Raw genomic sequence first — 10,197 nt, 5'->3', positions numbered from 1 at the left:
CTTTGACCCATTTAGATTTTAATTTAGTACATGGTGATAGACATGGGTCTAGCTTTAGTTTTCAGCAAATGGAGAGCCAGTTTTTCCAGCACCATTTATTAAAGAGACTGTCGTTCTTCCAGTGAACCTGCTTGGCTCCTTTATCAAAAATAAGGTGGTTGAGTGTGTTTGTAGTTGTGGTTGTATCTTCTAATCTATTCCACTGATCTTCAGCTCTGTTTTGATTCCAATACCATGTTGATTTTACTACTGTTGCTTTGTAGTATAACTTCAAGTCAGGGATTGTGATGCCTCCTGCTTTCTCTTTGCTGCTTAGAATTGCCTTTGCGATTCTAGGTCTCTTCTGGTTCCAGATGAAATTTAGGAGTGATCTCTCTAGATCTATAAGGTATGTTGATGGTATTTCTATTGGGATTGCATTGAATCTGTATAACAGTTTTGGGAGAATGGCCATCTTCACAATGTTTGTTCTTCCTATCCATGAGCTAGGGATGTCTTTCCATTTTCTGAGATCATCTTCAATTTCCTTTTTCAGTGTATTATAATTTTCACTGTATAAGTCTTTCACTTCTTTCGTAAGAGTAATTCCTAAATATTTCATTTTTTTTGCTTGCTAATGTGAATAGTCCAGTTTCTCTTATTTCCCTCTCTGTAATTTTGTTGTTCGTGTATAGGAATGCTATTGATTTCTGAGTATTGGTTTTGTATCCAGCCACATTACTGAATTTATTTATTGTATCTAAGAGTATTTCAATGGAGTTTAGGGGGTCTTCTATGTGGACTATCATGTCATCTGCAAACAATGATAATTTAACTTCTTCTTTTCCTATCTTTACCCCTTTTATTTCTCTTTCTTACCTAATTGCTCTGGCTAGTACTTCCAGTACTATATTAAATAGGAGTGGTGATAAAGGACATCCTTGTCTTGTGCCCGATTTTAAAGTAAAGGCTTTCAATTTTTGGCCATTTAGTATGATGCTGGCTGTTGGTTTGTCATAAATGGCCTTTATTATATTGAGGTAAAGACCATTTATTCCAATTTTCTGTAAAGTTCTTATCATGAATAAGTGTTGGACCTATCGAAGGCTTTTTCTGCATCTATAGAGATGATCATGTGATTCTTATTTTTGGCTTTATTGATATGGTGGATTACATTTATTGATTTGCGTATGTTGAACCATCCTTGCATTCCTGGGATGAATCCCACTTGGTCATGGTGTATAATCTTCTTGATGATTTGCTGCATCCTATTTGCCAATATTTTATTGAGGGTTTTTGCATCTGTGTTCATTAGGGAGATCGGTCTATAGTTCTCTTTTATAGTTGGGTCTTTCTCAGGTTTTGGTACTAGAGTGATATTTGCTTCCAGGAATGACTTAGGAAGGATTGCTTCCCTTTCAATTTCATTGAATAGTTTGAGGAGTGTCGGCATTAGGTCTTCTTTATATTTCTTGTAGAATTCTGCAGTGAATCCATCTGGGCCTGGGCTCTTCTTGGTGGGCAAGGACCTAATTACATTCTCAATTTCATTAGCAGAGATTTGGTTATTCAACAGTTTTATATCCTCTTGATCTAGCTTTGGTACTTCATATGCTTCTAAGAATCTGTCTATTTCTTCTGTGTTATCAAACTTTTGAGAGTAGAGGTTTTCGAAATAGGTGTTGATGATCCTCTGTATTTCTATTGGGTCTGTAGTGATTTCTCCTTTTTCATTTCTTATTGCATGAATTTGAGCTTTTTCTTTCCTTTTTTTAATAAGGTTGGCTAGTGGCTTATCGATTTTATTTATTCTTTCAAAGAACCAACTCTTTGATTCGTTGATTCTTTGGATTGTTTTCTTAGTCTCTATTGCATTGATTTCTGCTCTGATTTTTATAATTTCCTCTCTTCTTTTGGCTTTGGGCTTGACTTGCTCTTCTTTTTCTAGCCGTTTGAGGTGTAGCATCAAGTTATGTATTTGTATTCGTTCTGTTTTCCTGATGTGGGATCTCAGTGCAATAAATTTTCCTCTCAGAACGGCTTTCATTGCATCCCACAGATTCCGGTAAGTTGTATCGGCATTTTCATTTTCTTTTAGGTATTGTTTAATTTCTTCTTTAATTTCTTCTGTGACCCACTGATTACTCAAGAGTGTGTTATTTAGTTTCCATGTGTTTGCGGAATTTTTGCAGTATCCTTTGTCATTAATTTCTAATTTCAGAGCGCTATGATCCGATAATATGCAAGGGATGATTTCAACTCTTTTGCATTTGCTTAAATATGTTCTGTGAGCTAATATATGGTCTATTTTAGAAAATGATCCATGTACTGCTGAGAAGAATGTGTATTCTGATGTTGTTGGGTGGAACATTCTGTATATGTCTATCAAACCCATTTGTTCACAGGTGTGATTCAGTTCTGTTATTTCTTCGCTCATTTTCTGTCTGGTTGATCTGTCCCTTGGTGTCAGTGGTGTATTAAGGTCTCCTGTTACAATTGTGTTACTGATAATTTGAGTTTTCATTTCTGTTAATAATTGTTTTATATAACTGGGTGCTCTGGAGTTTGGTGCGTATATATTTAAGATAGTTATCTCTTCCTCTTGGAGTTTTCCCCTTACGCGTATGTAGTGACCTTCTTTGTCCTTTATGGTCATTGTTGGTTTAAAGTTCACGTTGTCTGCAAACAGAATGGCTACTCCTGCCTTTTTTTGGATTCCTGCTGCATGAAGAATTGTTTTCCATCCTTTGACTTTCTTTTTTTTTTTTTTTTTTTTTTTATTTAAGAGGAAAAAGAGAAAAACACAAAACAAGACAAAGCAGTGTAAGGTTACACATAATACAGAACTACAAAAAAAAAAATAAACATAACAGTAAGAAATCACCTGTTAATAGATTACATAATATCATCTTGGAAATAGTTGCTCAAATCACAGTATCAAAGAATACAAAGTAGACATTCAAACGGAGAGACTGCAAACAGCTGTGTTCAATGATCCAAAAACATTAATATAGTCAGCTATTTAACATCCCTAAACACACTTGTTGTTATATCCGTTAGAGCTCTTTTTTTTTTTCCCTCCCTCTCTTTTTTATAACAAAATTTACACATTTTGGATTTTATTACTCCTCAGTTCTCATTACTCTCTTGGGGGGGAGATAATAAAGTCAAATATGGCAAAACAAAGCTGTAAGTCCAAACCAAGGATAGACATAGCACATGATGTAGAACAGAGTACAAGGTCATCAACAATGGTTATCAACATTGTCTCTTGTTTCCTTAAAAGGAATTGTCTATCTCATTAGATATTATAAAGTTGGACAAAACAGTGGAGAACAAGACCAATAAAACTTAGGCATTGTGAACATTGCAGGACTTCCAAAGGAGACAATAGTCAAACCAGCATGGGCATCTTTGTGAATCTTATTGCCTTCAAATTAGTTGCCTATACCTTCAAACTTGCTACTGTCGCACAGAATGGAACAGAGTCTAATCAGTCAAAACAAGATCTTGGGAGTATTACAGGACTTCAAAACAAGTTAATAGGAGATCAAAAAGAGTTACTACTATATATCCTAATTTTTTAAGTTTTTCCCTTAATTAAAATAAACATAAGAAATAGCTAAATAATTTTTTTTAAAGAATAGTAGTTACCATAGTGTCTGTCTTTTTCCTTAAAATATTTGGATAAAACTTCATATACTATAGCTTCAAATATTTCCATATCAAAAAGCCCAGAGTAAAGCCTTTCTAATTAATAAGTGAAAATTTTATAAGGCTTCAAGGCCACATAATGGGGAATCATGATTATCACATATTTTTATATATTTGAATCATTACTTACATTAGGGAAACTATTCGGTATTCATACATGCGAGATTGATTTATTTCACTTATGAGTATGGTCTCAAGCTGCGCCCATTTATTGATAAAAATCTCAATGCAATCCTTCTTTATAGCTGAATAATACTCCATTGTATAGAAATACCACAACTTTTTTATCCATTCCTCAGTTGATGGACACTTGGGTTGTTTCCAAGATCTGGCGATTACAAATTGTGCTGCTATAAACATAGGTGCACATATATCCCTGTGGTATGATGCTTTCAGTTCTTCTGGGAATATGCCTAGAAGTGGAATAGCTGGAATAAATGGGATTTCCAATCCCAACTTTTTGAGAAACCTCCAGACAGATCTCCACAAAGGCTGTACCAGTCTACACTCCCACCAACAGTGCAGGAGAGTTCCTTTTTCCCCACAGCCTCTCCAGCATTTGTTGTTGTTGGTTTTCTTGATCCTGGCCATTCTTTCAGGAGTGAGATGGTATCTCAGTGTGGTTTTAATTTGCATTTCTCTAATGGCCAATGATGATGAGCATTTTTTCATGTATTTATTTGCCATTTGCATTTCTTCATCTGAGAATTGCGTATTCATCTCACATGCCCATTTTTGGATTGGATCTTTGAATTTTGAAGGTCTGAGTTTTTTTAATTCTTTATATGTTTTAGACAAGAGGCCCTTGTCTGAGAGAGAGTTCACTAAAATCTTTTCCCAGTTTGTGGGTTTTCTTTTCACTATGCTGGAGATTTCTTTTGACATGCAAAACCTTTTTAATAAGAAGAGGTCCCAGTTATTGATTCTGGGAAGTATTTCCCGTGCAGTTTGAGTCCTATTCATGAATTCTCTACCTACTCCTATGCCTCCAAGGTTTCTACCCAATTTGTCTTCCAATAGATTTAGCGTTTCTGTTTTAATATTCAGATCTTTGACCCATTTAGATTTTAATTTAGTACATGGTGATAGACATGGGTCTAGCTTTAGTTTTCGGCAAATGGAGAGCCAGTTTTTCCAGCACCATTTATTAAAGAGACTGTCGTTCTTCCAGTGAACCTGCTTGGCTCCTTTATCGAAGATAAGGTGGTTGAGTGTGTTTGTAGTTGTGGTTGTATCTTCTAATCTATTCCATTGATCTTCAGCTCTGTTTTGATTCCAATACCATGTTGATTTTACTACTGTTGCTTTGTAGTATAATTTCAAGTCAGGGATTGTGATGCCTCCTGCTTTGTCTTTGCTGCTTAGAATTGCTTTTGCGATTCTAGGTCTCTTCTGGTTCCAGATGAAATTTAGGAGTGATTTCTCTAGATCTATAAGGTATGTTGATGGTATTTCTATTGGGATTGCATTGAATCTGTATAAGAGTTTTGGGAGAATGGCCATCTTCACAATGTTTGTTCTTCCTATCCATGAGCAAGGGATGTCTTTCCATTTTCTGAGATCATCTTCAATTTCCTTTTTCAGTGTAATATAGTTTTCACTGTATAAGTCTTTCACTTCTTTTGTAAGAGTAATTCCTAAATATTTCATTTTTTTGCTTGCTAATGTGAATAGACCAGTTTCCCTTATTTCCCTCTCTGTGGTTTTGTTGTTTGTGTATAGGAATGCTATTGATTTCTGAGTATTGATTTTGTATCCAGCCACATTACTGAATTTATTTATTGTATCTAAGAGTCTTTCAATGGAGCTTAGGGGGTCTTCTATGTAGAGTATCATGTCATCTGCAAACAATGACAACTTAACTTCTTCTTTTCCTATCTTTACCCCTTTTATTTCTCTTTCTTGCCTAATTGCTCTGGCTAGTACTTCCAGTACTATATTAAATAGGAGTGGTGATAAAGGACATCCTTGTCTTGTGCCTGATTTTAAAGTAAAGGCTTTCAATTTTTGGCCATTTAGTATGATGCTGGCTGTTGGTTTGTCATAAATGGCCTTTATTATATTGAGGTAAAGACCATCTATTCCAATTTTCTGTAGAGTTTTTATCATGAATAAATGTTGGACCTTATCGAAGGCTTTTTCTGCATCTATAGAAATGATCATGTGATTCTTATTTTTGGCTTTATTGATATGGTGAATTACATTTATTGATTTGCGTATGTTGAACCATCCTTGCATTCCTGGGATGAATCCCACTTGGTCATGGTGTATAATCTTCTTGATGATTTGCTGGATCCTATTTGCCAATATTTTATTGAGGATTTTTGCATCTGTGTTCATTAGGGAGATCGGTCTATAGTTCTCTTTTTTAGTTGGGTCTTTCTCAGGTTTTGGTACTAGAGTGATATTTGCTTCCAGGAATGACTTAGGCAGGATTGCTTCCCTTTCAATTTCATTGAATAGTTTGAGGAGTGTCGGCATTAGGTCTTCTTTGTATTTCTTGTAGAATTCTGCAGTGAATCCATCTGGGCCTGGGCTCTTCTTGGTGGGTAAGGACTTAATTACATTTTCAATTTCAGTAACCGAGATTGGGTTATTCAACAGTTTTACATCCTCTTGATCTAGCTTTGGCACTTCATATGCTTCTAAGAAACTGTCTATTTCTTCTGTGTTATCAAACTTTTGAGAGTAGAGGTTTTCAAAATAGGTGTTGATGATCTTCTGTATTTCTATTGGGTCTGTAGTGACTTCTCCTTTTTCATTTCTTATTGCATGAATTTGAGCTTTTTCTTCCCTTTTTTTAATAAGGTTGGCTAGGGGCTTATCGATTTTATTTATTCTTTCAAAGAACCAACTCTTTGATTTGTTGATCCTTTGGATTGTTTTCTTAGTCTCTATTGCATTGATTTCTGCTCTGATTTTTATAATTTCCTCTCTTCTTTTGGCTTTGGGCTTGACTTGCTCTTCCTTTTCTAGCTGTTTGAGGTGTAGCATCAAGTTATTTATTTGTATTCGTTCTGTTTTCCTGATGTGGGAACTCAGTGCAATAAATTTTCCTCTCAGAACGGCTTTCATTGTATCCCACAGATTCCGGTAAGTTGTATCTGCATTTTCATTTTCTTTTAGGTATTGTTTGATTTCTTCTTTAATTTCTTCTGTGACCCACTGATTACTCAAGAGTGTGTTATTCAGTTTCCATGTGTTTGTGGGATTTTTGCGGTATCTTTTATCATTAATTTCTAATTTCAGAGCGCTGTGATCCGATAACATGCAAGGGATGATTTCAGCTCTTTTGCACTTGTTTAAATATGTTTTATGAGCTAATATATGGTCTATTTTAGAAAATGATCCATGTACTGCTGAGAAGAATGTGTATTCTGATGTTGTTGGGTGGAACATTCTGTATATGTCTATCAAACCCATTTGTTCACAGGTATGATTCAGTTCTGTTATTTCTTTACTCATTTTCTGTCTGGTCGATCTGTCCCTTGGTGTCAATGGCGTATTAAGGTCTCCCGTTACAATTGTGTTACTGATAATTTGAGTTTTCATTTCTGTTAATAATTGTTTTATATAACTGGGCGCTCTGGAGTTTGGTGCGTATATATTTAAGATAGTTATCTCTTCCTCTTGGAGTTTTCCCCTTACGAGTATGTAGTGACCTTCTTTGTCCTTTATGGTCATTGTTGGTTTAAAGTTCACGTTGTCTGCAAACAGAATGGCTACTCCTGCCTTTTTTTGGATTCCTGCTGCATGAAGAATTGTTTTCCATCCTTTGACTTTCAGTCTGTGAGTATCCTTCTGGGTTAGATGGGTTTCCTGTAAACAGCATATGGTTGGATTTTGTTTCTTGATCCATTCTGCTAGTCTGTTTCTTTTGATTGGTGCATTGAGACCATTTACATTAATGGTTATTACTGTTAAATGTTGTTTAATTGTAGGATTCTTATCTCTCTGCTGTTGCATCTTTATCTTTCTGTTCTGTTTAATTATTTGCTTTGCTTAGTGGTTTTTTCCTTTGTGTATCTAAACTGTCTTTCAATATTTTTTGCAGGGTTGGTTTGGTGTTCATGAAGTTCTTCAGCTGTTCTTTGTCATGGAAGTTTCGTATTTCACCATCTATTTTAAATGATAGTGTTGCAGGATATATCAGTCTAGGTTGGAAATCATTTTGCTTTAGGATCTGGAATACTTCACTCCATGCTCTTCTTGACTTTATTGTTTGTGCTGAGAAGTCTGCTGTGATTCTGATAGGTTTTCCTTTATAAGTGATCTGTCTTTTCTCTCTGACAGCTTTTAATAATCTATTCTTGTGTTGGATTTCTGGGATGGTGATTATTATATGTCTGGGTGTAGTTTTATTTTGGTTATGACTATTTGGAGTTCTATATGCTTCACTGATCCTGATGTCAGTTTCTGATCTCATGCTTGGGAAGTTTTCAGCTATTGCTTCTCTAAATATCCTCTTGATATCCTTTATGTTGTCTCCTTCTTTTTCATTAATCCCTATCATTCTTATGTTATTCTTCTTTGCATCATCTTGCAGTTGTTGAATTGTTATTTCCTGATTCCTTGTTATTTTTAAAAGATCTTTCCTTTCCTGTTCACTTGCTGCAATCCTGTCTTCAAGGTCTGAAATTCTGTCTTCACTTTCATTAAGGCGGTTTTTACAACTTTCAGTGGAGTTTTTTATTTCCTGTATATCTCTGTGCATCTGCATTATGTATTCTGTTTGTTTCTTATATTGCTCGTCTAGGGATTCTATCTTTTTGTTTAATTCCTCCAATTTTTTATCTGTGTTTTCTTTAGATATATTTAGAATCTCTTTCATTTCTTTTATCATTTCTTCTTTTATCTGAGAAATTATTTCGAGTTTGAATTTCTTTAAAGCTTCCTGGAGTTGCTTGTCAACTTCAGTAGCTATTGTGTCTAATATATGAGGAGGATGGGATATATTTTCTTCTAAATACACTTCTCCTAGGGTTTCCTGAGTTGGGCTGGAGGTTTGAGGTTGTAATTTGGTCTTTCGTTTTGTCATTTTCCTATATTTCTGTGTTTCAAGTGTTATTTGAAAGCCTCCTCAGGATCTGTTGAAAATCCCCTTCTATGTTTGGAGCTACTGAGACTCTGGCACCCCTCTACCCCAGGCCATTGGGCCTGCAGAACCAATGGCCCTTCTCTGCTTGATCAGAACTCCGCGGTTCCAGACAAGCTGGGCCTCAGGGACACTGTGCACCCACCTGCCCCTTGGTAGATCCACAGCTCTTGGATCGCAGCCGGGTTAGGGTACTCACCACAGACCGCAGTGCCCCAGGAGCCTGTGATCCCTCCCTGCTGGCAGAGATATCCACACACCTCCAGACAAAGGAAGGGCCTCCTGCGGGCACTCCGGATCTACCCCGCTCCTCCTCTGCACGCAGATGGCTATGCGCGGCTGGGCTCAGGCCGAGGTGCCTCAGGAACCCGGGACCCCTCCTCCTCCAGACAAAGGAAGGGGCCTCTGCAGGCGGCTCCGGGTCCGCGCAGCTCCTCCTCCGCACACCGACGGCCAGGCGCGGCTGGGTACGGGCCGAGGTGCCCCAGGAACCCGGGACCCCTCCTCCTCCAGACAAAGGACGGGGCCTCTGCAGGCGGCTCCGGGTCCGCGCAGCTCCTCCTCCGCACACCGACGGCCAGGCGCTGCTGGGTACGGGCGAGGTGCCCCAGGAACCCGGGACCCCTCCTCCTCCAGACAAAGGACGGGGCCTCTGCAGGCGGCTCCGGGTCCGCGCAGCTCCTCCTCCGCTCACCGAAGGCCAGGCGCGGCTGGGTACGGGCCGAGGTGCCCCAGGAACCCGGGGCCCCTCCTCCTCCAGACAAAGGACGGGGCCTCTGCAGGCGGCTCCGGGTCCGCGCAGCTCCTCCTCCGCACACCGATGGCCAGGCGCGGCTGGGTACGGGTCGAGGTGCCCCCGGAACCCGGGACCCTTCCTCCTCCAGACAAAGGACGGGGCCTCTGCAGGCGGCTCCGGGTCCGCGCAGCTCCTCCTCCGCTCACCGAAGGCCAGGCGCGGCTGGGTACGGGCCGAGGTGCCCCAGGAACCCGGGACCCCTCCTCCTCCAGACAAGATCCTTTGACTTTCAGTCTGTGAGTATCTTTCTGGGTTAGATGGGTTTCCTGTAAACAGCATATGGTTGGATTTTGTTTCTTGATCCATTCTGCTAGTCTGTTTCTTTTGATTGGTGCATTGAGACCATTTACATTAATGGTTATTACTGTTAATTGCTGGTTAATTGTAGGAATGTTATCTCTCTGCTGTTGCATCTTTATCTTTCTGTTCTGTTTAATTATTTGCTTTGCTTAGTGGTTTTTTCCTTTGTGTATCTAAACTGTCTTTCAATATTTTTTGCAGGGTTGGTTTGGTGTTCATGAAGTTCTTCAGCTGTTCTTTGTCATGGAAGTATCGTATTTCACCATCTATTTTGAATGATAGTTTTGCAGGATATATCAGTCTTGGTTGGAAA

This window comes from Cavia porcellus, unplaced genomic scaffold (assembly GCF_034190915.1).
Source record: "Cavia porcellus strain 051 isolate PalLab524CR breed Dunkin Hartley unplaced genomic scaffold, mCavPor4.1 scaffold_23, whole genome shotgun sequence".
NCBI lineage: Eukaryota > Metazoa > Chordata > Mammalia > Rodentia > Caviidae > Cavia > Cavia porcellus.
Note: the sequence above shows the minus strand (reverse complement) of the source record.